This window comes from Perissodus microlepis, chromosome 2, assembly GCF_051167445.1.
Source record: "Perissodus microlepis isolate ML-2025 ecotype Zambia chromosome 2, ASM5116744v1, whole genome shotgun sequence".
NCBI classification, from domain to species: Eukaryota; Metazoa; Chordata; class Actinopteri; order Cichliformes; family Cichlidae; genus Perissodus; species Perissodus microlepis.
The window spans coordinates 19,741,136-19,768,855 of NC_140462.1; the positions used below are offsets into that span (position 1 = coordinate 19,741,136).

General features: G+C 38.9%; 1 pseudogene; it reads left to right on the forward strand.

The window, feature by feature from the left end:
• Positions 1 to 1,222: 1,222 nt before the first annotated feature.
• LOC146392703 (uncharacterized) lies at positions 1,223 to 3,429 on the forward strand (annotated as a pseudogene).
• The last annotated feature ends 24,291 nt before the right edge of the window (positions 3,430 to 27,720 follow it).

Genomic DNA, 27,720 nt, shown 5'->3' on the forward strand with positions numbered 1-27,720 from the left:
AGATGGGTGTCTCTGTGCTCAATAACTCCAAAGATCCAAAGACTGTTTTTGTATCAGATGATTGTGAGGTACTAACTGAAACAAAGGGTCCTGAGGGTTCTGTTAAAAATGAACTGTGTTCCCCAGCCCTCAGCTCAGTCAGCAACCCAGTTAGCTACTCAGCCACCTTCAGCCCAGTTAGCCGCCCGGCCTGAAGCCCAATCGCCACCTCCACCACATTCAGCCTCACTACCCATAGCTCAGTCACTACCACAGCCAGACTTACTACAAACTTTGTTACAGTCCATGGCCGAGGCAGTAGCTCAGTTGGTAGAAGAATCATTAACTTTATCATCAGTTCAGCCTCCAGTGTCCTCATTACCTGTAGCTCAGCGATCTTCTCCACCACCAGTTTCATTCTCACTTCAACCGCCACCTCAGTCTTTAGCAGCTCCGTCTTTTGTTGAGCCGCCCCCTTTTCTCACTCATGTTAAACAGGAAGACACACTCATAAAGACTGCTACTCTCTCCAGGGCCTCCCCAGAGGCTGAGCTCCAACCCTCAGCTGACTCTGGACCCCTGGAAACCAAGAAGCTGGCAAATCTCCCTACCTGAAAACTCTGAGACCTCTCAGCCTGGCCCAACCTCTGCTTCGTCTGTCCAAGCCTCTGCCTCGCCTGGTGCTGCGGGGGCCACGCCGTCTTCAGGTCCCAAACTGCCACCTCAGCGTCGCCGGCCACTTTCCGGGCCTTTTGCCGTACGTCATCGCCGTCGTGGGCAGCCTCCGAATCAGCACTGTCATCCCCGTCGCCGCTGTTGCCGTCCGCACGGTCGGCCCCCAGAACTGTTTGCCTGTCGCCGCCGTTGCCGTCCGCACGGTCGGCCCCCTGAACTGTTTCCACGCCGCCGCCGTTGCCGTCCGCGCGGTCGGCCTCCGGAACTGAACTGTTTTGGCCCCGTGCTGTCTACCTTCGGGTCGACCCCCCGAACTTTTTCGTGGACTCATGGTTTAGCCCAGTCTAGTTTTGTTTTGTATATCTGGACTTGTGCTCCTGGTGTTTTGTTTTGTTTCGCCAGCCTGCCAACCTGTCTAGTTATTCGGCACTCCCAGTTTAGTTAGTGTTTTTCTGTTCTGCTTCATCCCAGCTAAAAAGCTGTGTATTTTGAGTTTCTTCCACCTCCTTGAGTCCTGCATTTTGGGTCTTCGCTTCCTGCCTACCTACACACAGCCATGACAGCTATCATGGTCAGGTTAAGAAACAATTATATCTTGCCATGTCTCCATGTTTGCTTTCGTTCACAAGTGGTCTCTGCTGGTATTGGCAGGCCACGAGTAATTGTTGGCACCAGTGGTGAGTATTACATCCTGTCCTCACGACTCTGCTGCAGGGCTTGTCGCAGGAACTGGTTTGCTGACAATCCACGATGGCTGGAGAAACTGCCCAAAAGGTTTACCAACCTTCTCCCTGCTTTTCTTACATACAAAAAGGCCATCTGCAAGTCTGTTATGAATGAGCTCAGGAGGACTGGCAAATCTCCAGCAGACATGGCAAACCAAATAAATGAACTCATGCACCTCAAGTACGAGCGAGCTCCCCTGGCGTACCTCCATGCCACAGAATCGGTCTGGGATTCTGAGGCAGGAGCCCATGGACAGAGGACCATTGGGAAGTTCCTGAGGAAGGAAAATAAGCCACCGGATTTCGCCTGGACTGGCAGACCGGGGTGGTGGTCCCCATCTTTAAGAAGGGAGACCGGAGGGTGTGTTCCAACTACAGGGGGATCACACTCCACAGCCTCCCTGGGAAAGTCCTGTTTTGTGGACTTGGAGAAGGCATTCGACCGTGTCCCTCGGGGTGTCCTGTGGGAGGTGTTGCGGGAGTATGGGGTGTCTGGCCCATTGCTACGGGTCATTCAATCCCTATACAACTGTTGCAAGAGCTTGGTTCGCATTGCCGGCAATAAGTCGGACTCGTTCACGGTGGGTGATGGGCTCCGCCAGGGCTGCCCTTTGCCACCGGTTCTGTTCATAATTTTTATGGACAGGATTTCTAGGCGCAGCCAAGTGGTGGAGGGCTTTCACTTTGGTGGCCTCAGAGTCTCATCTCTGCTTTTTGCAGATGATGTGGTTCTGTTGGCTTCATCGGGTGGGGGCCTCCAGCTCGCACTGGAACGGTTCGCAGCCGAGTGTGAAGCAGCGGGAATGAGGATCAGCACCTCCAAATCTGAGGCCATGGTTCTCAGCCGGAAAAGGGTGGAGTGCCCACTCCGGGTCAGGGATGAGTTCCTGCCCCAAGTGGAGGAGTTCAAGTATCTCGGGGTCTTGTTCGCGAGTGATGGGAGAAGGGAGCCGGAGATCGACAGACGGATTGGGGCTGCAGCTGCAGTAATGCGGACGCTGCACCGGTCCGTCGTGGTGAAGAGGGAGCTGAGTGTAAAAGCGAAGCTCTCAATTTACCGGTCGATCTACGTCCCTACCCTCACCTATGGCCACGAGCTGTGGGTAGTGACCGAAAGAACGAGATCGCGGATACAAGCGGCAGAAATCAGCTTCCTCCAAAGGGTGGCTGGCCTCTCCCTTAGAGATAGGGTGAGAAGTTCGGCCATCCGGGAGGGGCTCAGAGTAGAGCCGCTGCTGCTCCACATCGAAAGGAGCCAGCTGAGGTGGTTCGGGCATCTGACAAGGATGCCTCCTGGGCGCCTCCTAGGTGAGGTGTTCCGGGCATGTCCCACTGGGAGGAGGCCCCGGGGCAGACCCAGGACATGCTGGAGAGATTATATCTCTCGGCTGGCCTGGGAACGCCTTGGTGTTCCCCCGGATAAGCTGGAGGAGGTGGCTGGGGAGAGGGAGGTCTGGGCCTCTCTGCTTAGGCTGCTACCCCTGCGACCCGGCCTCGGATAAAGCGGATGAAGATGGATGGATGGATGGATTTCAGGTCTTAGGAAGACCCACATGCCTGGTGTGGCATCTCTGTGTCCAGCCATTACTTGACTGACTGCCTGCTCTACGAATTCCGACGTCAACATCCAGCCATATCCAAACTCCTCCAAGGCACTTTTGGGCACATCCACAGGTCTGACCACACCAGGAAGGTGGCACGAAAAGTCATGCTGGCATCTGGGGTCATGTCCAGATTTTCCATAATGAATGAAAACTGGCTGATTGTTTCATGGGTCATGGACCTTTCCGTCTGAGATGGAAAGGTCCTTGGAGCCCATGTACCAGGGAATGGCCAAGAGGTACAGTGATGCAGGAGTGGAAAAGGTCGGCTACATATATGTATGTATGTATGTGCGTGTATGTTTGTATGGGTGTATCGCTGATTGGTTTTGTCACAGACACAAACTGAAAATGGCGATCGCTCAAAAGACATATCACACACACGCCCTGAGATACCTGATTCGTCATGTCACACACACACCCTGCGATTCATGTCTTTTGATCGGTGATCACTCGTGCAATGATTTTTCTTCCTTAAAAGAGGACTGTGTACAGTGTCTATTTGTGTCTGTCTCCACATTGGGTGATTGTGGAGTATTTGAATATGTGTGCGCATGAGGGTGGGAATGCCCGTTGGTGGCTGCGTGCGCCTGTTCGACTGTGTCTGTATGTCAGGTCGGGTCTTACACTCCACCTCTCTGGGAACATCTCAGGCCCTTCAAGGTATGGAGGCCTATCTCAATTCACCACACTCCTTGCCGTTGGCTGATGCCCTCAGGCTTCGGTGTGTTGGTGGTTCTGGTGTCCATGGCTGGGCGCTCAGGTATGTACCGGCTCACTCCCAGTGACTGCTTGGCGGGGCCTGGCACCCGTGGCTCCGTCAGGCTACTTCCGGGGGGTGGGGGGCTCTCAGTCCTCTGTCCTCTGGGCCTGTGGCTCAGGTCACTCTGGTGCAGCTGTCTGCCGGCAGAGCCCACGGCCACATCACGGGCCGTGGGTGGCATGGCTGCAACTCCGATGGTCCTCCTTGGGCTCTCACATTCTGGGAGCCTCTGGGTGTCTGGGGCCTGGATCTCCTCCATGCCTGCTACATGCACTGGGGGACAGACTATGGCTCCCTGTTAAATCCAGAATTGAATTCAAAATCCTGCTCCTCACATACAAGGTCTTAAATAATCAGGCCCCATCTTATCTTAATGACCTTGTAGTACCATATCACCCTATTAGAGCACTTCGCTCTCACACTGCAGGCCTACTTGTTGTTCCTAGAGTATTTAAAAGTAGAATGGGAGGCAGAGCCTTTAGTTTTCAGGCCCCTCTTCTGTGGAACCAGCTTCCAGTTTGGATTCGGGAGACAGACACTATCTCTACTTTTAAGATTAGGCTTCAAACTTTCCTTTTTGCTAAAGCACATAGTTAGGGCTGGACCAGGTGACCCTGAATCCTCCCTTAGTTATGCTGCAATAGGCGTAGGCTGGTGGCAGATTCCCATGATACACTGAGTATTTCTTCTTCAGTCACCTTTCTAACTCACTATGTATTAATAGACCTCTCTGCATTGAATCATATCTGTTATTAATCTCTGTCTCTCTTCCACAGCATGTCTTTTATCCTGTCTTCCTTCTCTCACCCCAACCGGTCGCAGCAGATGGCCCCGCCCCTCCCTGAGCCTGGTTCTGCCGGAGGTTTCTTCCTGTTAAAAGGGAATTTTTCCTTCGCACTGTTGCCAAAGCGCATGCTCATCAGAAATCATATGATTATTGGGTTTTTTTCTGTATTTTTCTCTCATCCACATCAAAAGGAGCAGGTTAAAGTGGTTCTGGCATCTGACAAGGATTCCTCCTGGGCGTCTCCCAGGTGAGGTGTACTGGCCGAGCTCCCACCAGGAGGAGGCCCTGAATCAGACCCAAGACATGATGGAGTTCCCCTAGATAAGCTGGAGGAGGTGGATGTGGAAAAGGAGGTCTGGAGTTCTCTGCTTAGGCTGCTGCCCCCACAACCCGGCCACAGATAAGTGAAATAAGTAGATCAAATATAACTTGGTGTTCTAAAGAATATTGTTGTTTCCTTGCAGGACACCAGGAGAGATGAGCCCTCCATCACAGATGGTGTGGTCACCTGCAGGTTCAAGGTCATTGCATCTCCAGCCCACATCTAATGCCACTGTACTTAAGGGAAGTTGGGACAATGTTAAAGACTTTCTTCAGACAATTGCATTTGGATGAGCTAAATTCATGACAGACACTCAAGCAGTAATGCCTCGACTGACAAACGAACATACCAAGCTTCTGTGTTGTTTGGGCCAGAGACTGCACTTGTGGATGAACAATAAAAACATTTTATATTTATTATATTAGTAATGTAACTTGCAATAAAAAGTTATGGGAAGCTTAAACTTAGTTTCAGAATAATTAAATCTGAGAGTTTTTTTTATTGAAAAGTTATTAAAGTTTTAAAGTGTGTGACAAATAAAATAATAAATTATTAACACCAGCTACAATATTGGAAATATGTGTGTTGTTCAGCAGAACAGTGACCAGTATGTTGGCTGAAATGCTTTAAATTTGAAAATAAAAGTTGGGCTGATTTTAACGCATTACAAGGAGTGTTTTAATTATTATTTTTTAAATAAGCAGTGTTTATATTACGTGTTGAATTAGAAATAAGTTCAAGGATAATAAAAGGTAATGAGATTTAATTGCATTCAACTTATGTGCAGCAAAACTAAAAATAAGTTACGGAAGTGTTCAAATAATATGTGTGCTTTTAAAAATGCTCGTCTATTTAAAGACTACACAATCTGTGTTAATTATAATTATACCACAATCCCTTGCCTGTTGTGTTAAATATACATAAACAGTATGTGTTATCACATAGGTGTCAAACTCTGGCCCGCGGGGCCAAATTTGGCCCGCAACCTAATTACATTTGGCCTGCGAAGCCATACCAAATTATTATTAGAGCTGGCCTACTGGTATTATACAGCTAATATATATATATATTGTTTAGTATTAAGCTTTGCTTGTTCCATATTCAGTTTTTCAGCAAAACTTGTTCCAGTTTTGAATTTTGGCCCACTGTGTATTTAAGTTTGACACCCCTGTGTTATCAGATGAAAGTACAAAACTCTCAAGAACCCACCTCCTAAATTTCAGGTGGCATTTTTAAAACATGCCATGACATAACACACAGCGGCTATAATCATACAGTGAGGTCAAATGTCAATTATTGTTATAGGTTCTTGCTATATGTTATAACATAAACACAGCACAGTTGTAAGAATAATAGTTTCTAGGTTCTAAGGCTTTTTGTCAGTTTAATAGTGAGCTTTATGAGAGTCATTTTCGTGCCAAAGGCTCGCACAGGCCTAAGTTCCCTTATGACAACTAGAGCTGGAAACAAGACCTCAAGCAATCCTAAGGCTAACTAGCACGGCTAGCATTTTAAAAAACATTTGTTAAATGTTGTCATTGCTAGCATATACCTGTATTACAGCATGGTAAGTAGCGAGAACGCTAAGTTTTTGTTACCTTTGAAAAGAAAAATGTGAAGCTGTAATATTAGCATGAGCTATGCTAATGTTATTCACTCAAACAAACATCTCAGGTACTGACTTACTGCTTTCTAATATCTGTGTTTATTTCTGGATATACCTACATGGTTATTAGACATCCCACATAAAGGGTGACAAAGGCAGTAACTATAAATGACCATAACTTTACTGTAAAGTACACTGATGGGCTCAATTCATATAGTTCTATCACGTGCACATGCATGTTAGCAACCGTAACCACGCCAGCTGTAGGTATATGAATGCTGCACAAGGTTCCAGTCATTCCTTTACACTTGCTCTTGGACTTGTCTTGACCTGCTCAAAGCTCAGCTTGTGGAAAGATAACTTTTGGAGAATATTTCTACAGAAAGCGGATTTTACTACAAAGCGACAACAACTACTGCATCTTTGGATCTTTTGTACTTGTGTTTCATCATAACAGCAAAGCTTGAAGATCGTGGACCCCGACTCGTCGACAGACACCTGGTACACTTCAAAATTTCTTTAATTATTTCAAGAGTCACTAGATGACTATAGTAATTTAACAGGTTCCAGTGTGGATATCACGTTTTAATGTGATCGAAATAAGTGTGTTCCAAGACCTTTCCTGGCAAATTGCTTTTATGCTTTAAATTTTCCAGGAGAGGTGTAGAATTTATTATGACTGGTGTATGAATGTGAAAAAAGGTTTTACTTTGATTTGAAGCCTTCAAATTTGACACTTTTTTCCAATGAAATGGTTTAAATTAGCTTAAAATTCGTAAAATGCCCCCCTCCCACAAATATACATATGTATATGTGTATATCGGTTTCTATGGTAACAGCATCTCCTCACAATGGTAGAACATATAGGAGCAGTGTTGGGACTAACGTGTTATTAAGTAACGCGTTACAGTAACTACGTTATTATTGTGGTAACGAGCACGGTAACTAGTTATTATGCCAAAACCGGGAACGCGTTACTCGTTACTGGGATTTAGATAGGCTCGTTATTCGTTACTTCGTGTGGTGGCTATCGCGGAGCTTCCACAGATTCAATAACATTAGCAAGTGGAAGCCACTTGCTAATGTTACAGGCAAGAGGAGAGGCAAGAGGTTACAGGCAAGAGGAGAGACCCGAAGCGGCCGCTGGTCCGAGAGTGTCAGGTGAACTGAACTTCAGGTAAGACGTTATAACCTGCAGTCCATCTGGGTCAGATATGAACCAAGTTTAGGTGGAGTTTATTTTCGTTATGCTGACTTTTTCGTACTGCGTGCTAGCTAGCATGACGGAGTTTCTATACAGCTGGGTGGGTGCTATGTTACTGATGTTGAACTTTATTTTGTTCATAAGGTTAATTATTAGAGTTGCCAACCGTCCCGTAAAAAACGGAATCGTCTCGTATTCAGAGAAAATATCATGCGTTTCGTATTGAGGTGAAAAGGAACACAGTTTGTCCCGGACTTCAGCTACAATGAAAAAGACACAAAGCTGGAGTTATTCTGTGTTTACGCTGCACAGCTGCCTCTTCTTCTCTCATCCTCTCACCCTCCCTCTCCTGTTTCTACTTCAATCATGAAACTGATCAATGATCAGCTGATCGGCTTTTCTCTCTTGTTTATTTATAGCCCACTTTGCGCCAGAAAGAGGAAACCAGCGGATGTCGCGGTAAACAACAGCAGCACTTTTAAGCTTGATCAGCTGTTGTTAGAATTTATTTAATATTAATTTCTAGTATCAGCTGATGTTGGCTGGAGCCACAGCTGTAAACCTGCTGGTCATGATATCGGTTTGGTTATGTGATGAGAGGGAAACATGAAGATGAAACCAGGAGATGTCCTTGCTGAATCATCAGAGCTGTGATGGAGAAACAGGTTTACCTTTTAGTTAACATGAATGAGTTGAAGGGAAGTTATGAACTGTTTCTGAGAGACAAATAACACCAGGATCCTTTTCTAAGTAGCTGATAGCTGGTAATTGTGCAGGGGCGGGTCTAGCAAAGTGTTGCCAGGGGTCCATGTAGGGCATTAAAAGGGAAAGGGGGGCACAAGGAAATACTTTCTTATTCTCATTTAAAATGTCTCACTTTTAAAAAAATAATTATCTGAGTCTTGCAACAAACAATGGATAGATTGATACATATATACCATCAGAACAGTGTACATCACTGTCACAACAGTGTTTATTTTCATTCAAAGGCTTTATGATTTTTCCTATAATGGTGGGCCGGTCTCTAGTCAAAATGCCCGGGACGATTTTTTTGTCCCAGTCCAGCTCTGTATGCAGCTCATCTTCAGTCTGGTGTTACCTACATCTTCCTATTCAGAAGGCAGAATTTCCGAGTTCTGAGTACAATCGAAAGCACCACGACTGCAGTTTTTGTGTTGGATGTAAAAAGCAGGCTAGGATAGAATCAGGTGTGGGATTTCTCTCGTGGAAATGTGCACATTATTTTTTCCTTTCTATTGGTAGGTGGCACAGTGCACTTGTGGCAAGTAAGAAAGCTAGAAGACTGGCAATCTTGCTGGGTATCCAGTTACGGAAGCAACACATTAACAAGAGAATTCTGAGTAAAACCAAAGTTACTTTCCCTAGTAACTAGTTACTCTGAAAGTAACGAGTAACTTGAAGTAACTGAGTTACTTTTGATAGAAGTAACTAGTAATGTAACTAAGTTACTAATTTAAAGTAACTTACCCAACACTGTATAGGAGTAAACACACCAGATCCCCTGTAGGTCCTGACATCATTTTCTTCTCTGGATCAAAAGATTCATTTAAATAAACTATAACTTTTTCCCAGCTACATATGTGATGATAAAAAAAATAAAAAAAATAAAATGAAATAATATAAAAAAGAATATTGAAAACATCAATCATAGTCAAAAATAATCATGAAGTCAAACTGTTACAAAAATGTGTTTTATTTTTTAAAATTGTGCGTGGAGTTCTACTGCCTTTTTTGTATTAGCAAAATTTATGACATGGAATTGGTAAAAGGGGAGATTGAAAGAATAAAAAAAAATACGGGAATGAGCTGCGAAGTTATTTATGAATTTACTGTAGTATGCTATTCATGTCCAGTTCTTTACACATCAGTACCTATTATCCATTACCTACTCCAACGTAGTGTTTGCATAAAGGTTTAAAAAGAACAAATAAACAAAATGAATGTATACAAAATACAATACTGTTACCTTAAAAGTGTAGTGTGCACAGAGTGAGCTGCCTTGGCAGAGATTTGGATGCTTCACTTAATGATTGTGGACATAGTTGAAATCTTGTTTTCTTCTCACATGAACAAGTAAAGTGTCATTCAGTCTGATATGAATGTAGCCTGTAGCTTTAGCACTGGGTGTTTACTACATTCCTACTGTTATTTTAAACTTTGTTTCCTTACAGGCTGTCTTGACTACATTGTTGAACGTCCCAAGAACGAGACCTTTCTGAAGTCATCAGGATCCTTGATGACAGTCTCCTGAGCGCCATCTCTTCTGATGAAACGTGGGACACTGATACAGAGCGTGTCAGTAAAGGTGAGTACATCGCCCTCTCATCCTCCCCCTCTTCTCATGAAGAACTGGATGCTGATGCATGTCAGTGAAGTGGAAGGTGAGTACCCCTCCCCACCTCGCTTTCTCGCACTGGGTCTGCTTATTGTAAATATCTTGTACTTGTTTGAACACCTTTTAATGTCAAAGTTGGCCTCTGTGCTTTTTCAGTGTTGGACAGACACTTTCTTGCACTGAGGTCTGCTTATTGTAAATATCTTGTACTTGTTTTTACAGCTTTTAATGTCAAAGTTGGCCTTTGTGCTTTTTCAGTGTTGGAAAGACTCTTTCTTGCACTGAGGTCTGCTTATTGTAAATATCTTGTAATTGTTTTTACACCTTTTAATGTCAAAGTTGGCCTCTGTGCTTTTTCAGTGTTGGAAAGACTCTTTCTTGCACTGAGGTCTGCTTATTATAAATATCTTGTACTTGTTTTTACACCTTTTAATGTCAAAGTTGGCCTCTGTGCTTTTTCAGTGTTGGAAAGACACTTTCTTGCACTGAGGTCTGCTTATTGTAAATATCTTGTACTTGTTTTTACACATTTTAATGTCAAAGTTGGCGTCTGTGCTCTTTCAGTGTTGGAAAGACACTTTCTTGCACTGAGGTCTGCTTATTGTAAATATCTTGTGCTTGTTTGAACACCTTTTAATGTCAAAGTTGGCCTCTGTGCTTTTTCAGTGTTGGAAAGACACTTTCTTGCACTGAGGTCTGCTCATTGTAAATATCTTGTACTTGTTTTTACACCTTTTAATGTTAAATGTTGAGGTCTGCTCATTGTAAATATCTTGTAATTGTTTTTACACCTTTTAATGTCAAAGTTGGCCTCTGTGCTTTTTCAGTGTTGGAAAGACACTTTCTTGCACTGAGGTCTACTTATTGTAAATATCTTGTACTTGTTTTTACACCTTTTAATGTCAAAGTTGGCGTCTGTGCTCTTTCAGTGTTGGAAAGACTCTTTCTTGCACTGCGGTCTGCTCATTGTAAATATCTTGTACTTGTTTTTACACCTTTTAATGTTAAATGTTGAGGTCTGCTCATTGTAAATATCTTGTAATTGTTTTTACACCTTTTAATGTCAAAGTTGGCCTCTGTGCTTTTTCAGTGTTGGAAAGACACTTTCTTGCACTGAGGTCTGCTTATTGTAAATATCTTGTACTTGTTTTTACACCTTTTAGTGTCAACGTTGGCCTCTGTGTTTTCAGTGTTGGAAAGACTCTTTCTTGCACTGCGGTCTGCTCATTGTAAATATCTTGTACTTGTTTTTACACCTTTTAATGTCAAAGTTGGCGTCTGTGCTCTTTCAGTGTTGGAAAGACACTTTCTTGCACTGAGGTCTGCTTATTGTAAATACCTTGTACTTGTTTTTACACCTTTTAATGTCAAAGTTGGCCTCTGTGCTTTTTCAGTGTTGGAAAGACACTTTCTTGCACTGAGGTCTGCTTATTGTAAATATCTTGTAATTGTTTTTACACCTTTTAATGTCAAAGTTGGCCTCTGTGCTTTTTCAGTGTTGGAAAGACACTTTCTTGCACTGAGGTCTGCTTATTGTAAATATCTTGTGCTTGTTTGAACACCTTTTAATGTCAAAGTTGGCCTCTGTGCTTTTTCAGTGTTGGAAAGACACTTTCTTGCACTGAGGTCTGCTTATTGTAAATATCTTGTGCTTGTTTGAACACCTTTTAATGTCAAAGTTGGCCTTTGTGCTTTTTCAGTGTTGGAAAGACACTTTCTTGCACTGAGGTCTGCTTATTGTAAATATCTTGTACTTGCTTTTACACCTTTTAATGTCAAAGTTGGCCTCTGTGCTTTTCAGTGTTGGAAAGACTCTTTCTTGCACTGATGTCTGCTTATTGTAAATATCTTGTAATTGTTTTTACAGCTTTCAATGTCAAAGTTGGCCTTTGTGCTTTTTCAGTGTTGGAAAGACACTTTCTTGCACTGAGGTCTGCTTATTGTAAATATGTTGTAATTGTTTTTACACCTTTTAATGTCAAAGTTGGCCTTTGTGCTTTTTCAGTGTTGGAAAGACACTTTCTTGCACTGAGGTCTGCTTATTGTAAATATCTTGTAATTGTTTTTACACCTTTTAATGTCAAAGTTGGCCTTTGTGCTTTTTCAGTGTTGGAAAGACACTTTCTTGCACTGAGGTCTGCTTATTGTAAATATCTTGTGCTTGTTTGAACACCTTTTAATGTCAAAGTTGAGGTCTGCTTATTGTAAATGTCTTGTAATTGTTTTTACAGCTTTCAATGTCAAAGTTGGCCTCTGTGCTTTTTCGGTGTTGGAAAGACACTTTCTTGTACTGAGGTCTGCTTATTGTAAATATCTTGTAATTGTTTTTACAGCTTTCAATGTCAAAGTTGGCCTTTGTGCTTTTTCGGTGTTGGAAAGACACTTTCTTGTACTGAGGTCTGCTTATTGTAAATATCTTGTAATTGTTTTTACAGCTTTCAATGTCAAAGTTGGCCTCTGTGCTTTTTCAGTGTTGGAAAGACTCTTTCTTGCACTGAGGTCTGCTTATTATAAATATCTTGTACTTGTTTTTACACCTTTTAATGTTAAATGTTGAGGTCTGCTTATTGTAAATGTCTTGTAATTGTTTTTACAGCTTTCAATGTCAAAGTTGGCCTCTGTGTTTTCAGTGTTGGAAAGACACTTTCTTGCACTGAGGTCTGCTTATTGTAAATATCTTCTACTTTTTTTTTACACCTTTTAGTGTCAAAGTTGGCCTTTGTGCTTTTTCAGTGTTGGAAAGACACTTTCTTGCACTGAGGTCTGCTTATTGTAAATATCTTCTACTTGTTTTTACACCTTTTAGTGTCAAAGTTGGCCTTTGTGCTTTTTCAGTGTTGGAAAGACTCTTTCTTGCACTGAGGTCTGCTTATTGTAAATATCTTCTACTTTTTTTTACACCTTTTAGTGTCAAAGTTGGCCTTTGTGCTTTTTCAGTGTTGGAAAGACTCTTTCTTGCACTGAGGTCTGCTTATTGTAAATATCTTCTACTTGTTTTTACACCTTTTAGTGTCAAAGTTGGCCTTTGTGCTTCTTCAGTGTTGGAAAGACTCTTTCTTGCACTGAGGTCTGCTTATTGTAAATATCTTGTACTTGCTTTTACACCTTTTAATGTCAAAGTTGGCCTCTGTGCTTTTTCAGTGTTGGAAAGACACTTTCTTGCACTGAGGTCTGCTTATTGTAAATATCTTCTACTTGTTTTTACACCTTTTAGTGTCAAAGTTGGCCTTTGTGCTTTTTCAGTGTTGGAAAGACTCTTTCTTGCACTGAGGTCTGCTTATTGTAAATATCTTCTACTTTTTTTTACACCTTTTAGTGTCAAAGTTGGCCTTTGTGCTTCTTCAGTGTTGGAAAGACTCTTTCTTGCACTGAGGTCTGCTTATTGTAAATATCTTGTACTTGCTTTTACACCTTTTAATGTCAAAGTTGGCCTCTGTGCTTTTTCAGTGTTGGAAAGACACTTTCTTGCACTGAGGTCTGCTTATTGTAAATATCTTCTACTTGTTTTTACACCTTTTAGTGTCAAAGTTGGCCTTTGTGCTTTTTCAGTGTTGGAAAGACTCTTTCTTGCACTGAGGTCTGCTTATTGTAAATATCCTGTACTTGTTTTTGCACCTTTTAATGTTAAAGCAAGCCGCTGTGTTTTCAGTGTTGGAAACACACTTTCTTGTACTGAGGTCTGCTTATTGTAAATATCTTCTACTTGTTTTTACACCTTGTAGTGTCAAAGTTGGCCTTTGTGCTTTTTCAGTGTTGGAAAGACTCTTTCTTGCACTGAGGTCTGCTTATTGTAAATATCTTGTAATTGTTTTTACAGCTTTTAATGTCAAAGTTGACCTCTGTGTTTCTTCAGTGTTGGAAAGACACTTTCTTGCACTGAGGTCTGCTTATTGTAAATATCTTGTAATTGTTTTTACACCTTTTAATGTCAAAGTTGGCCTCTGTGCTTTTTCAGTGTTGGAAAGACTCTTTCTTGCACTGAGGTCTGCTTATTGTAAATATCTTTTAATTGTTTGAACACCTTTTAATGTCAAAGTTGACCTCTGTGGTTTTCAGAGTTGGAAAGACTCTTTCTTGCACTGAGGTCTTCTTATTGTAAATATCCTGTACTTGTTTTTACACCTTTTAATTTTAAAGTCGGCCTCTGTGTTTTCAGTGTTGGAAACACACTTTCTTGTCCTGAGGTCTGCTTATTGTAAATATCTTCTACTTGTTTTTACACCTTTTAGTTTCAAAGTTGGCCTTTGTGGTTTTTCAGTGTTTGAAAGACTCTTTCTTGCACTGAGGTCTGCTTATTGTAAATATCCTGTACTTGTTTTTGCACCTTTTAATGTTAAAGTCAGCCTCTGTGTTTTCAGTGTTGGAAACACACTTTCTTGTACTGAGGTCTGCTTATTGTAACTATCTTCTACTTGTTTTTACACCTTGTAGTGTCAAAGTTGGCCTTTGTGCTTTTTCAGTGTTGGAAAGACTCTTTCTTGCACTGAGGTCTGCTTATTGTAAATATCTTGTAATTGTTTTTACAGCTTTTAATGTCAAAGTTGACCTCTGTGTTTCTTCAGTGTTGGAAAGACACTTTCTTGCACTGAGGTCTGCTTATTGTAAATATCTTGTAATTGTTTTTACACCTTTTAATGTCAAAGTTGACCTCTGTGGTTTTCAGTGTTGGAAAGACTCTTTCTTGCACTGAGGTCTGCTTATTGTAAATATCTTTTAATTGTTTTTACACCTTTTAGTGTCAAAGTTGGCCTTTGTGCTTTTTCAGTGTTGGAAAGACTCTTTCTTGCACTGAGGTCTGCTTATTGTAAATATCTTCTACTTTTTTTTACACCTTTTAGTGTCAAAGTTGGCCTTTTTGCTTCTTCAGTGTTGGAAAGACTCTTTCTTGCACTGAGGTCTGCTTATTGTAAATATCTTGTACTTGCTTTTACACCTTTTAATGTCAAAGTTGGCCTCTGTGCTTTTTCAGTGTTGGAAAGACACTTTCTTGCACTGAGGTCTGCTTATTGTAAATATCTTCTACTTGTTTTTACACCTTTTAGTGTCAAAGTTGGCCTTTGTGCTTTTTCAGTGTTGGAAAGACTCTTTCTTGCACTGAGGTCTGCTTATTGTAAATATCCTGTACTTGTTTTTGCACCTTTTAATGTTAAAGCAAGCCTCTGTGTTTTCAGTGTTGGAAACACACTTTCTTGTACTGAGGTCTGCTTATTGTAAATATCTTCTACTTGTTTTTACACCTTGTAGTGTCAAAGTTGGCCTCTATGCTTCTTCAGTGTTGGAAAGACTCTTTCTTGCACCGAGGTCTGCTTATTGTATATATCTTGTACTTGTTTGAGCACCTTTTAATGTCAAAGTTGGCCTCTTTACTTTTTCAGTGTAAGAAAGACTCTTTCTTGCACTGAGGTCTGCTTATTGTAAATATCTTTTAATTGTTTGAACACCTTTTAATGTCAAAGTTGACCTCTGTGGTTTTCAGTGTTGGAAAGACTCTTTCTTGCACTGAGGTCTGCTTATTGTAAATATCCTGTACTTGTTTTTACACCTTTTAATGTTAAAGTCGGCCTCTGTGTTTTCAGTGTTGGAAACACACTTTCTTGTACTGAGGTCTGCTTATTGTAAATATCCTGTACTTGTTTTTACACCTTTTAATGTCAAAGTTGGCCTTTGTGCTTTTTCAGTGTTGGAAAGACTCTTTCTTGCACTGCGGTCTGCTCATTGTAAATATCTTGTACTTTTTTTTACACCTTTTAATGTTAAATGTTGAGGTCTGCTTATTGTAAATGTCTTGTAATTGTTTTTGCACCTTTTAATGTCAAAGTTGGCCTCTGTGCTTTTTCAGCGTTGGAAAGACTCTTTCTTGCACTGAGGTCTGCTTATTGTAAATATCTTGTACTTTTTTTTACACCTTTTAATGTTAAATGTTGAGGTCTGCTTATTGTAAATGTCTTGTAATTGTTTTTGCACCTTTTAATGTCAAAGTTGGCGTCTGTGCTTTTTCAGCGTTGGAAAGACTCTTTCTTGCACTGCGGTCTGCTCATTGTAAATATCTTGTACTTGTTTTTACACCTTTTAATGTCAAAGTTGGCGTCTGTGCTCTTTCAGTGTTGGAAAGACACTTTCTTGCACTGAGGTCTGCTTATTGTAAATACCTTGTACTTGTTTTTACACCTTTTAATGTCAAAGTTGGCCTCTGTGCTTTTTCAGTGTTGGAAAGACACTTTCTTGCACTGAGGTCTGCTTATTGTAAATATCTTGTAATTGTTTTTACACCTTTTAATGTCAAAGTTGGCCTCTGTGCTTTTTCAGTGTTGGAAAGACACTTTCTTGCACTGAGGTCTGCTTATTGTAAATATCTTGTGCTTGTTTGAACACCTTTTAATGTCAAAGTTGGCCTTTGTGCTTTTTCAGTGTTGGAAAGACACTTTCTTGCACTGAGGTCTGCTTATTGTAAATATCTTGTACTTGCTTTTACACCTTTTAATGTCAAAGTTGGCCTCTGTGCTTTTCAGTGTTGGAAAGACTCTTTCTTGCACTGAGGTCTGCTTATTGTAAATATCTTGTAATTGTTTTTACAGCTTTCAATGTCAAAGTTGGCCTCTGTGCTTTTTCAGTGTTGGAAAGACACTTTCTTGTACTGAGGTCTGCTTATTGTAAATATCTTGTGCTTGTTTTTGCACCTTTTAATGTCAAAGTTGGCCTCTGTGCTTTTTCAGTGTTGGAAAGACACTTTCTTGCACTGAGGTCTGCTTATTGTAAATATCTTGTACTTGCTTTTACACCTTTCAATGTCAAAGTTGGCCTTTGTGCTTTTTCAGTGTTGGAAATACTCTTTCTTGCACTGAGGTCTGCTTATTGTAAATATCTTGTGCTTGTTTGAACACCTTTTAATGTCAAAGTTGGCCTCTGTGCTTTTTCAGTGTTGCAAAGACACTTTCTTGCACTGAGGTCTGCTTATTGTAAATATCTTGTGCTTGTTTGAACACCTTTTAATGTCAAAGTTGGCCTCTGTGCTTTTTCAGTATTGGACAGACTCTTTCTTGCACTGAGGTCTGCTTATTGTAAATATCTTGTAATTGTTTTTACACCTTTTAATGTCAAAGTTGGCCTTTGTGCTTTTCAGTGTTGGAAAGACTCTTTCTTGCACTGAGGTCTGCTTATTGTAAATATATTGTACTTGCTTTTACACCTTTTAATGTTAAAGTTGGCCTTTGTGCTTTTTCAGTGTTGGAAAGACACTTTCTTGCACTGAGGTCTGCTTATTGTAAATATCTTGTACTTGCTTTTACACCTTTTAATGCCAAAGTTGGCCTTTGTGCTTTTCAGTGTTGGAAAGACACTTTCTTGCACTGAGATCTGCTTATTGTAAATATCATTTACTTGTTTTTACACCTTTTAATGTCAAAGTTGGCCTCTGTGCTTTTTCAGTGTTGGAAAGACTTTCTTGCACTGAGGTCTGCTTATTATAAATATCTTGTACTTGTTTTTACACCTTTTAATGTTAAATGTTGAGGTCTGCTTATTGTAAATGTCTTGTAATTCTTTTTACAGCTTTTAATGTCAAAGTTGGCCTCTGTGCTTTTTCAGTGTTGGAAAGACTGTTTCTTGCACTGAGGTCTGCTTATTATAAATATCTTGTACTTGTTTTTACACCTTTTAATGTTAAATGTTGAGGTCTGCTTATTGTAAATATCTTGTAATTGTTTTTACACCTTTTAATGTCAAAGTTGGCCTCTGTGCTTTTTGAGTGTTGGAAAGACTCTTTCTTGCACTGAGGTCTGCTTATTATAAATATCTTGTACTTGTTTTTACACCTTTTAATGTTAAATGTTGAGGTCTGCTTATTGTAAATGTCTTGTAATTGTTTTTATAGCTTTCAATGTCAAAGTTGGCCTCTGTGTTTTCAGTGTTGGAAAGACTCTTTCTTGCACTGAGGTCTGCTTATTGTAAATATCTTGTACTTGTTTGAACACCTTTTAATGTCAAAGTTGGCCTCTGTGCTTTTTCAGTGTTGGAAAGACACTTTCTTGCACTGAGGTCTGCTTATTGTAAATATCTTGTAATTGTTTTTACACCTTTTAATGTCAAAGTAGGCCTCTGTGTTTTTTCAGTGTTGGAAAGACTCTTTCTTGCACTGAGGTCTGCTTATTATAAATATCTTGTACTTGTTTTTACACCTTTTAATGTTAAATGTTGAGGTCTGCTTATTGTAAATGTCTTGTAATTGTTTTTATAGCTTTCAATGTCAAAGTTGGCCTCTGTGTTTTCAGTGTTGGAAAGACTCTTTCTTGCACTGAGGTCTGCTTATTGTAAATATCTTGTACTTGTTTGAACACCTTTTAATGTCAAAGTTGGCCTCTGTGCTTTTTCAGTGTTGGAAAGACACTTTCTTGCACTGAGGTCTGCTTATTGTAAATATCTTGTAATTGTTTTTACACCTTTTAATGTCAAAGTAGGCCTCTGTGTTTTTTCAGTGTTGGAAAGACTCTTTCTTGCACTGAGGTCTGCTTATTATAAATATCTTGTACTTGTTTGAACACCTTTTAATGTCAAAGTTGGCCTCTGTGCTTTTTCAGTGTTGGAAAGACACTTTCTTGCACTGAGGTCTGCTTATTATAAATATCTTGTACTTGTTTTTACACCTTTTAATGTCAAAGTAGGCCTCTGTGCTTTTTCAGTGTTGGAAAGACTTTCTTGCACTGAGGTCTGCTTATTATAAATATCTTGTACTTGTTTTTACACCTTTTAATGTTAAATGTTGAGGTCTGCTTATTGTAAATGTCTTGTAATTGTTTTTACAGCTTTTAATGTCAAAGTTGGCCTCTGTGCTTTTTCAGTGTTGGAAAGACTGTTTCTTGCACTGAGGTCTGCTTATTGTAAATATCTTGTTCTTGTTTTTACACCTTTTAATGTTAAATGTTGAGGTCTGCTTATTGTAAATGTCTTGTAATTGTTTTTACAGCTTTCAATGTCAAAGTTGGCCTCTGTGTTTTCAGTGTTGGAAAGACTCTTTCTTGCACTGAGGTCTGCTTATTGTAAATATATTGTACTTGCTTGAACACCTTTTAATGTTAAAGTTGGCCTTTGTGCTTCTTCAGTGTTGGAAAGACTCTTTCTTGCACTGAGGTCTGCTTATTGTAAATATCTTCTACTTGTTTTTACACCTTTTAGTGTCAAAGTTGGCCTTTGTGCTTCTTCAGTGTTGGAAAGACTCTTTCTTGCACTGAGGTCTGCTTATTGTAAATATCTTGTAATTGTTTTTACACCTTTTAATGTTAAATGTTGAGGTCTGCTTATTGTAAATATCTTGTAATTGTTTTTACACCTTTTAATGTCAAAGTTGGCCTCTGTGCTTTTTCAGTGTTGGAAAGACTCTTTCTTGCACTGAGGTCTGCTTATTATAAATATCTTGTACTTGTTTTTACACCTTTTAATGTTAAATGTTGAGGTCTGCTTATTGTAAATGTCTTGTAATTGTTTTTATAGCTTTCAATGTCAAAGTTGGCCTCTGTGTTTTCAGTGTTGGAAAGACTCTTTCTTGCACTGAGGTCTGCTTATTGTAAATATCTTGTACTTGTTTCAAAAACCTTTTAATGTCAAAGTTGGCCTCTGTGCTTTTTCAGTGTTGGAAAGACACTTTCTTGCACTGAGGTCTGCTTATTGTAAATATCTTGTAATTGTTTTTACACCTTTTAATGTCAAAGTAGGCCTCTGTGTTTTTTCAGTGTTGGAAAGACTCTTTCTTGCACTGAGGTCTGCTTATTATAAATATCTTGTACTTGTTTTTACACCTTTTAATGTTAAATGTTGAGGTCTGCTTATTGTAAATGTCTTGTAATTGTTTTTATAGCTTTCAATGTCAAAGTTGGCCTCTGTGTTTTCAGTGTTGGAAAGACTCTTTCTTGCACTGAGGTCTGCTTATTGTAAATATCTTGTACTTGTTTGAACACCTTTTAATGTCAAAGTTGGCCTCTGTGCTTTTTCAGTGTTGGAAAGACACTTTCTTGCACTGAGGTCTGCTTATTGTAAATATCTTGTAATTGTTTTTACACCTTTTAATGTCAAAGTAGGCCTCTGTGTTTTTTCAGTGTTGGAAAGACTCTTTCTTGCACTGAGGTCTGCTTATTATAAATATCTTGTACTTGTTTGAACACCTTTTAATGTCAAAGTTGGCCTCTGTGCTTTTTCAGTGTTGGAAAGAGACTTTCTTGCACTGAGGTCTGCTTATTATAAATATCTTGTACTTGTTTTTACACCTTTTAATGTCAAAGTAGGCCTCTGTGCTTTTTCAGTGTTGGAAAGACTTTCTTGCACTGAGGTCTGCTTATTATAAATATCTTGTACTTGTTTTTACACCTTTTCATGTTAAATGTTGAGGTCTGCTTATTGTAAATGTCTTGTAATTGTTTTTACAGCTTTTAATGTCAAAGTTGGCCTCTGTGCTTTTTCAGTGTTGGAAAGACTGTTTCTTGCACTGAGGTCTGCTTATTATAAATATCTTGTACTTGTTTTTACACCTTTTAATGTTAAATGTTGAGGTCTGCTTATTGTAAATATCTTGTAATTGTTTTTACACCTTTTAATGTCAAAGTTGGCCTCTGTGCTTTTTGAGTGTTGGAAAGACTCTTTCTTGCACTGAGGTCTGCTTATTGTAAATATCTTGTTCTTGTTTTTACACCTTTTAATGTTAAATGTTGAGGTCTGCTTATTGTAAATGTCTTGTAATTGTTTTTACAGCTTTCAATGTCAAAGTTGGCCTCTGTGTTTTCAGTGTTGGAAAGACACTTTCTTGCACTGAGGTCTGCTTATTGTAAATATATTGTACTTGCTTGAACACCTTTTAATGTTAAAGTTGGCCTTTGTGCTTCTTCAGTGTTGGAAAGAGTCTTTCTTGCACTGAGGTCTGCTTATTGTAAATATCTTCTACTTGTTTTTACACCTTTTAGTGTCAAAGTTGGCCTTTGTGCTTCTTCAGTGTTGGAAAGACTCTTTCTTGCACTGAGGTCTGCTTATTGTAAATATCTTGTACTTGTTTTTACACCTTTTCATGTTAAATGTTGAGGTCTGCTTATTGTAAATGTCTTGTAATTGTTTTTACAGCTTTTAATGTCAAAGTTGGCCTCTGTGCTTTTTCAGTGTTGGAAAGACTGTTTCTTGCACTGAGGTCTGCTTATTATAAATATCTTGTACTTGTTTTTACACCTTTTAATGTTAAATGTTGAGGTCTGCTTATTGTAAATATCTTGTAATTGTTTTTACACCTTTTAATGTCAAAGTTGGCCTCTGTGCTTTTTGAGTGTTGGAAAGACTCTTTCTTGCACTGAGGTCTGCTTATTGTAAATATCTTGTTCTTGTTTTTACACCTTTTAATGTTAAATGTTGAGGTCTGCTTATTGTAAATGTCTTGTAATTGTTTTTACAGCTTTCAATGTCAAAGTTGGCCTATGTGTTTTCAGTGTTGGAAAGACACTTTCTTGCACTGAGGTCTGCTTATTGTAAATATATTGTACTTGCTTGAACACCTTTTAATGTTAAAGTTGGCCTTTGTGCTTCTTCAGTGTTGGAAAGACTCTTTCTTGCACTGAGGTCTGCTTATTGTAAATATCTTCTACTTGTTTTTACACCTTTTAGTGTCAAAGTTGGCCTTTGTGCTTCTTCAGTGTTGGAAAGACTCTTTCTTGCACTGAGGTCTGCTTATTGTAAATATCTTGTAATTGTTTTTACACCTTTTAATGTTAAATGTTGAGGTCTGCTTATTGTAAATATCTTGTAATTGTTTTTACACCTTTTAATGTCAAAGTTGGCCTCTGTGCTTTTTCAGTGTTGGAAAGACTCTTTCTTGCACTGAGGTCTGCTTATTATAAATATCTTGTACTTGTTTTTACACCTTTTAATGTTAAATGTTGAGGTCTGCTTATTGTAAATGTCTTGTAATTGTTTTTACAGCTTTCAATGTCAAAGTTGGCCTCTGTGTTTTCAGTGTTGGAAAGACTCTTTCTTGCACTGAGGTCTGCTTATTGTAAATATATTGTACTTGCTTGAACACCTTTTAATGTTAAAGTTGGCCTTTGTGCTTCTTCAGTGTTGGAAAGACTCTTTCTTGCACTGAGGTCTGCTTATTGTAAATATCTTGTAATTGTTTTTACACCTTTTAATGTCAAAGTTGGCCTCTGTGCTTTTTCAGTGTTGGAAAGACTCTTTCTTGCACTGAGGTCTGCTTATTATAAATATCTTGTACTTGTTTTTACACCTTTTAATGTTAAATGTTGAGGTCTGCTTATTGTAAATGTCTTGTAATTGTTTTTACAGCTTTCAATGTCAAAGTTGGCCTCTGTGCTTTTTCAGTGTTGGAAAGACTCTTTCTTGCACTGAGGTCTGCTTATTATAAATATCTTGTACTTGTTTTTACACCTTTTAATGTTAAATGTTGAGGTCTGCTTATTGTAAATGTCTTGTAATTGTTTTTACAGCTTTCAATGTCAAAGTTGGCCTCTGTGTTTTCAGTGTTGGAAAGACTCTTTCTTGCACTGAGGTCTGCTTATTGTAAATATATTGTACTTGCTTGAACACCTTTTAATGTTAAAGTTGGCCTTTGTGCTTCTTCAGCGTTGGAAAGACTCTTTCTTGCACTGAGGTCTGCTTATTGTAAATATCTTCTACTTGTTTTTACACCTTTTAGTGTCAAAGTTGGCCTTTGTGCTTCTTCAGTGTTGGAAAGACTCTTTCTTGCACTGAGGTCTGCTTATTGTAAATATCTTGTAATTGTTTTTACACCTTTTAATGTTAAATGTTGAGGTCTGCTTATTGTAAATATCTTGTAATTGTTTTTACACCTTTTAATGTCAAAGTTGGCCTCTGTGCTTTTTCAGTGTTGGAAAGACTCTTTCTTGCACTGAGGTCTGCTTATTATAAATATCTTGTACTTGTTTTTACACCTTTTAATGTTAAATGTTGAGGTCTGCTTATTGTAAATGTCTTGTAATTGTTTTTACAGCTTTCAATGTCAAAGTTGGCCTCTGTGTTTTCAGTGTTGGAAAGACTCTTTCTTGCACTGAGGTCTGCTTATTGTAAATATATTGTACTTGCTTGAACACCTTTTAATGTTAAAGTTGGCCTTTGTTCTTCTTCAGTGTTGGAAAGACTCTTTCTTGCACTGAGGTCTGCTTATTGTAAATATCTTCTACTTGTTTTTACACCTTTTAGTGTCAAAGTTGGCCTTTGTGCTTCTTCAGTGTTGGAAAGACTCTTTCTTGCACTGAGGTCTGCTTATTGTAAATATCTTGTACTTGCTTTTACACCTTTTAATGTCAAAGTTGGCCTCTGTTCTTTTTCAGTGTTGGAAAGACTCTTTCTTGCACTGAGGTCTGCTTATTGTAAATATCTTGTACTTGCTTTTACACCTTTTAATGTCAAAGTTGGCCTCTGTGTTTTCAGTGTTGGAAAGACACTTTCTTGCACTGAGGTCTGCTTATTGTAAATATCTTGTACTTGCTTTTACACCTTTTGATGTCAAAGTTGGCCTCTGTTCTTTTTCAGTGTTGGAAAGACTCTTTCTTGCACTGAGGTCTGCTTATTGTAAATATCTTGTACTTGCTTTTACACCTTTTAATGTCAAAGTTGGCCTCTGTGTTTTCAGTGTTGGAAAGACACTTTCTTGCACTGAGGTCTGCTTATTGTAAATATCTTCTACTTGTTTTTACACCTTTTAGTGTCAAAGTTGGCCTTTCTGCTTTTTCAGTGTTGGAAAGACACTTTCTTGCACTGAGGTCTGCTTATTGTAAATATCTTGTTCTTGTTTTTACACCTTTTAGTGTCAAAGTTGGCCTCTTTGCTTTTTCAGTGTAAGAAAGACTCTTTCTTGCACTGAGGTCTGCTTATTGTAAATATCTTATGCTTGTTTTTACACCTTTTAATGTCAAAGTTGGCCTCTGTGCTTTTTCATTGTTGGAAAGACACTTTCTTGCACTGAGGTCTGCTTATTGTAAATATCTTGTTCTTGTTTGAACACCTTTTAATGTCAAAGTTGGCCTCTTTGCTTTTTCAGTGTAAGAAAGACTCTTTCTTGCACTGAGGTCTGCTTATTGTAAATATCTTGTACTCGTTTTTACACTTTTTAATGTCAAAGTTGGCTTTTGTGCTTCTTCAGTGTTGGAAAGACTCTTTCTTGCACTGAGGTCTGCTTATTGTAAATATCTTGTACTTGTTTTTACACCTTTTAATGTCAAAGTTGGCCTCTGTGCTTTTTCAGTGTAAGAAAGACTCTTTCTTGCACTGAGGTCTGCTTATTGTAAATATCTTATACTTGTTTTTACACCTTTTAATGTCAAAGTTGGCCTCTGTTCTTTTTCATTGTTGGAAAGACACTTTCTTGCACTGAGGTCTACTTATTGTAAATATCTTGTAATTGTTTTTACACCTTTTAATGTCAAAGTAGGCCTCTGTGTTTTTTCAGTGTTGGAAAGACTCTTTCTTGCACTGAGGTCTGCTTATTGTAAATATCTTTTAATTGTTTGAACACCTTTTAATGTCAAAGTTGACCTCTGTGGTTTTCAGAGTTGGAAAGACTCTTTCTTGCACTGAGGTCTTCTTATTGTAAATATCCTGTACTTGTTTTTACACCTTTTAATTTTAAAGTCGGCCTCTGTGTTTTCAGTGTTGGAAACGCACTTTCTTGTACTGAGGTCTGCTTATTGTAAATATCTTCTACTTGTTTTTACACCTTTTAGTGTCAAAGTTGGCCTTTGTGGTTTTTCAGTGTTTGAAAGACTCTTTCTTGCACTGAGGTCTGCTTATTGTAAATATCCTGTACTTGTTTTTGCACCTTTTAATGTTAAAGTCAGCCTCTGTGTTTTCAGTGTTGGAAACACACTTTCTTGTACTGAGGTCTGCTTATTGTAACTATCTTCTACTTGTTTTTACACCTTGTAGTGTCAAAGTTGGCCTTTGTGCTTTTTCAGTGTTGGAAAGACTCTTTCTTGCACTGAGGTCTGCTTATTGTAAATATCTTGTAATTGTTTTTGCACCTTTTAATGTCAAAGTTGGCGTCTGTGCTTTTTCAGCGTTGGAAAGACTCTTTCTTGCACTGAGGTCTGCTTATTGTAAATATCTTGTACTTTTTTTTTACACCTTTTAATGTTAAATGTTGAGGTCTGCTTATTGTAAATGTCTTGTAATTGTTTTTGCACCTTTTAATGTCAAAGTTGGCGTCTGTGCTTTTTCAGCGTTGGAAAGACTCTTTCTTGCACTGCGGTCTGCTCATTGTAAATATCTTGTACTTGTTTTTACACCTTTTAATGTCAAAGTTGGCGTCTGTGCTCTTTCAGTGTTGGAAAGACACTTTCTTGCACTGAGGTCTGCTTATTGTAAATACCTTGTACTTGTTTTTACACCTTTTAATGTCAAAGTTGGCCTCTGTGCTTTTTCAGTGTTGGAAAGACACTTTCTTGCACTGAGGTCTGCTTATTGTAAATATCTTGTAATTGTTTTTACACCTTTTAATGTCAAAGTTGGCCTCTGTTCTTTTTCAGTGTTGGAAAGACACTTTCTTGCACTGAGGTCTGCTTATTGTAAATATCTTGTGCTTGTTTGAACACCTTTTAATGTCAAAGTTGGCCTTTGTGCTTTTTCAGTGTTGGAAAGACACTTTCTTGCACTGAGGTCTGCTTATTGTAAATATCTTGTACTTGCTTTTACACCTTTTAATGTCAAAGTTGGCCTCTGTGCTTTTCAGTGTTGGAAAGACTCTTTCTTGCACTGAGGTCTGCTTATTGTAAATATCTTGTAATTGTTTTTACAGCTTTCAATGTCAAAGTTGGCCTCTGTGCTTTTTCAGTGTTGGAAAGACACTTTCTTGTACTGAGGTCTGCTTATTGTAAATATCTTGTGCTTGTTTTTGCACCTTTTAATGTCAAAGTTGGCCTCCGTGCTTTTTCAGTGTTGGAAAGACACTTTCTTGCACTGAGGTCTGCTTATTGTAAATATCTTGTACTTGCTTTTACACCTTTCAATGTCAAAGTTGGCCTTTGTGCTTTTTCAGTGTTGGAAATACTCTTTCTTGCACTGAGGTCTGCTTATTGTAAATATCTTGTGCTTGTTTGAACACCTTTTAATGTCAAAGTTGGCCTCTGTGCTTTTTCAGTGTTGCAAAGACACTTTCTTGCACTGAGGTCTGCTTATTGTAAATATCTTGTGCTTGTTTGAACACCTTTTAATGTCAAAGTTGGCCTCTGTGCTTTTTCAGTATTGGACAGACTCTTTCTTGCACTGAGGTCTGCTTATTGTAAATATCTTGTAATTGTTTTTACACCTTTTAATGTCAAAGTTGGCCTTTGTGCTTTTCAGTGTTGGAAAGACTCTTTCTTGCACTGAGGTCTGCTTATTGTAAATATATTGTACTTGCTTGAACACCTTTTAATGTTAAAGTTGGCCTTTGTGCTTTTTCAGTGTTGGAAAGACACTTTCTTGCACTGAGGTCTGCTTATTGTAAATATCTTGTACTTGCCTTTACACCTTTTAATGCCAAAGTTGGCCTTTGTGCTTTTCAGTGTTGGAAAGACACTTTCTTGCACTGAGATCTGCTTATTGTAAATATCATTTACTTGTTTTTACACCTTTTAATGTCAAAGTTGGCCTCTGTGCTTTTTCAGTGTTGGAAAGACTTTCTTGCACTGAGGTCTGCTTATTATAAATATCTTGTACTTGTTTTTACACCTTTTAATGTTAAATGTTGAGGTCTGCTTATTGTAAATGTCTTGTAATTGTTTTTACAGCTTTTAATGTCAAAGTTGGCCTCTGTGCTTTTTCAGTGTTGGAAAGACTGTTTCTTGCACTGAGGTCTGCTTATTATAAATATCTTGTACTTGTTCTTACACCTTTTAATGTTAAATGTTGAGGTCTGCTTATTGTAAATATCTTGTAATTGTTTTTACACCTTTTAATGTCAAAGTTGGCCTCTGTGCTTTTTGAGTGTTGGAAAGACTCTTTCTTGCACTGAGGTCTGCTTATTATAAATATCTTGTACTTGTTTTTACACCTTTTAATGTTAAATGTTGAGGTCTGCTTATTGTAAATGTCTTGTAATTGTTTTTATAGCTTTCAATGTCAAAGTTGGCCTCTGTGTTTTCAGTGTTGGAAAGACTCTTTCTTGCACTGAGGTCTGCTTATTGTAAATATCTTGTACTTGTTTGAACACCTTTTAATGTCAAAGTTGGCCTCTGTGCTTTTTCAGTGTTGGAAAGACACTTTCTTGCACTGAGGTCTGCTTATTGTAAATATCTTGTAATTGTTTTTACACCTTTTAATGTCAAAGTAGGCCTCTGTGTTTTTTCAGTGTTGGAAAGACTCTTTCTTGCACTGAGGTCTGCTTATTATAAATATCTTGTACTTGTTTTTACACCTTTTAATGTTAAATGTTGAGGTCTGCTTATTGTAAATGTCTTGTAATTGTTTTTATAGCTTTCAATGTCAAAGTTGGCCTCTGTGTTTTCAGTGTTGGAAAGACTCTTTCTTGCACTGAGGTCTGCTTATTGTAAATATCTTGTACTTGTTTGAACACCTTTTAATGTCAAAGTTGGCCTCTGTGCTTTTTCAGTGTTGGAAAGACACTTTCTTGCACTGAGGTCTGCTTATTGTAAATATCTTGTAATTGTTTTTACACCTTTTAATGTCAAAGTAGGCCTCTGTGTTTTTTCAGTGTTGGAAAGACT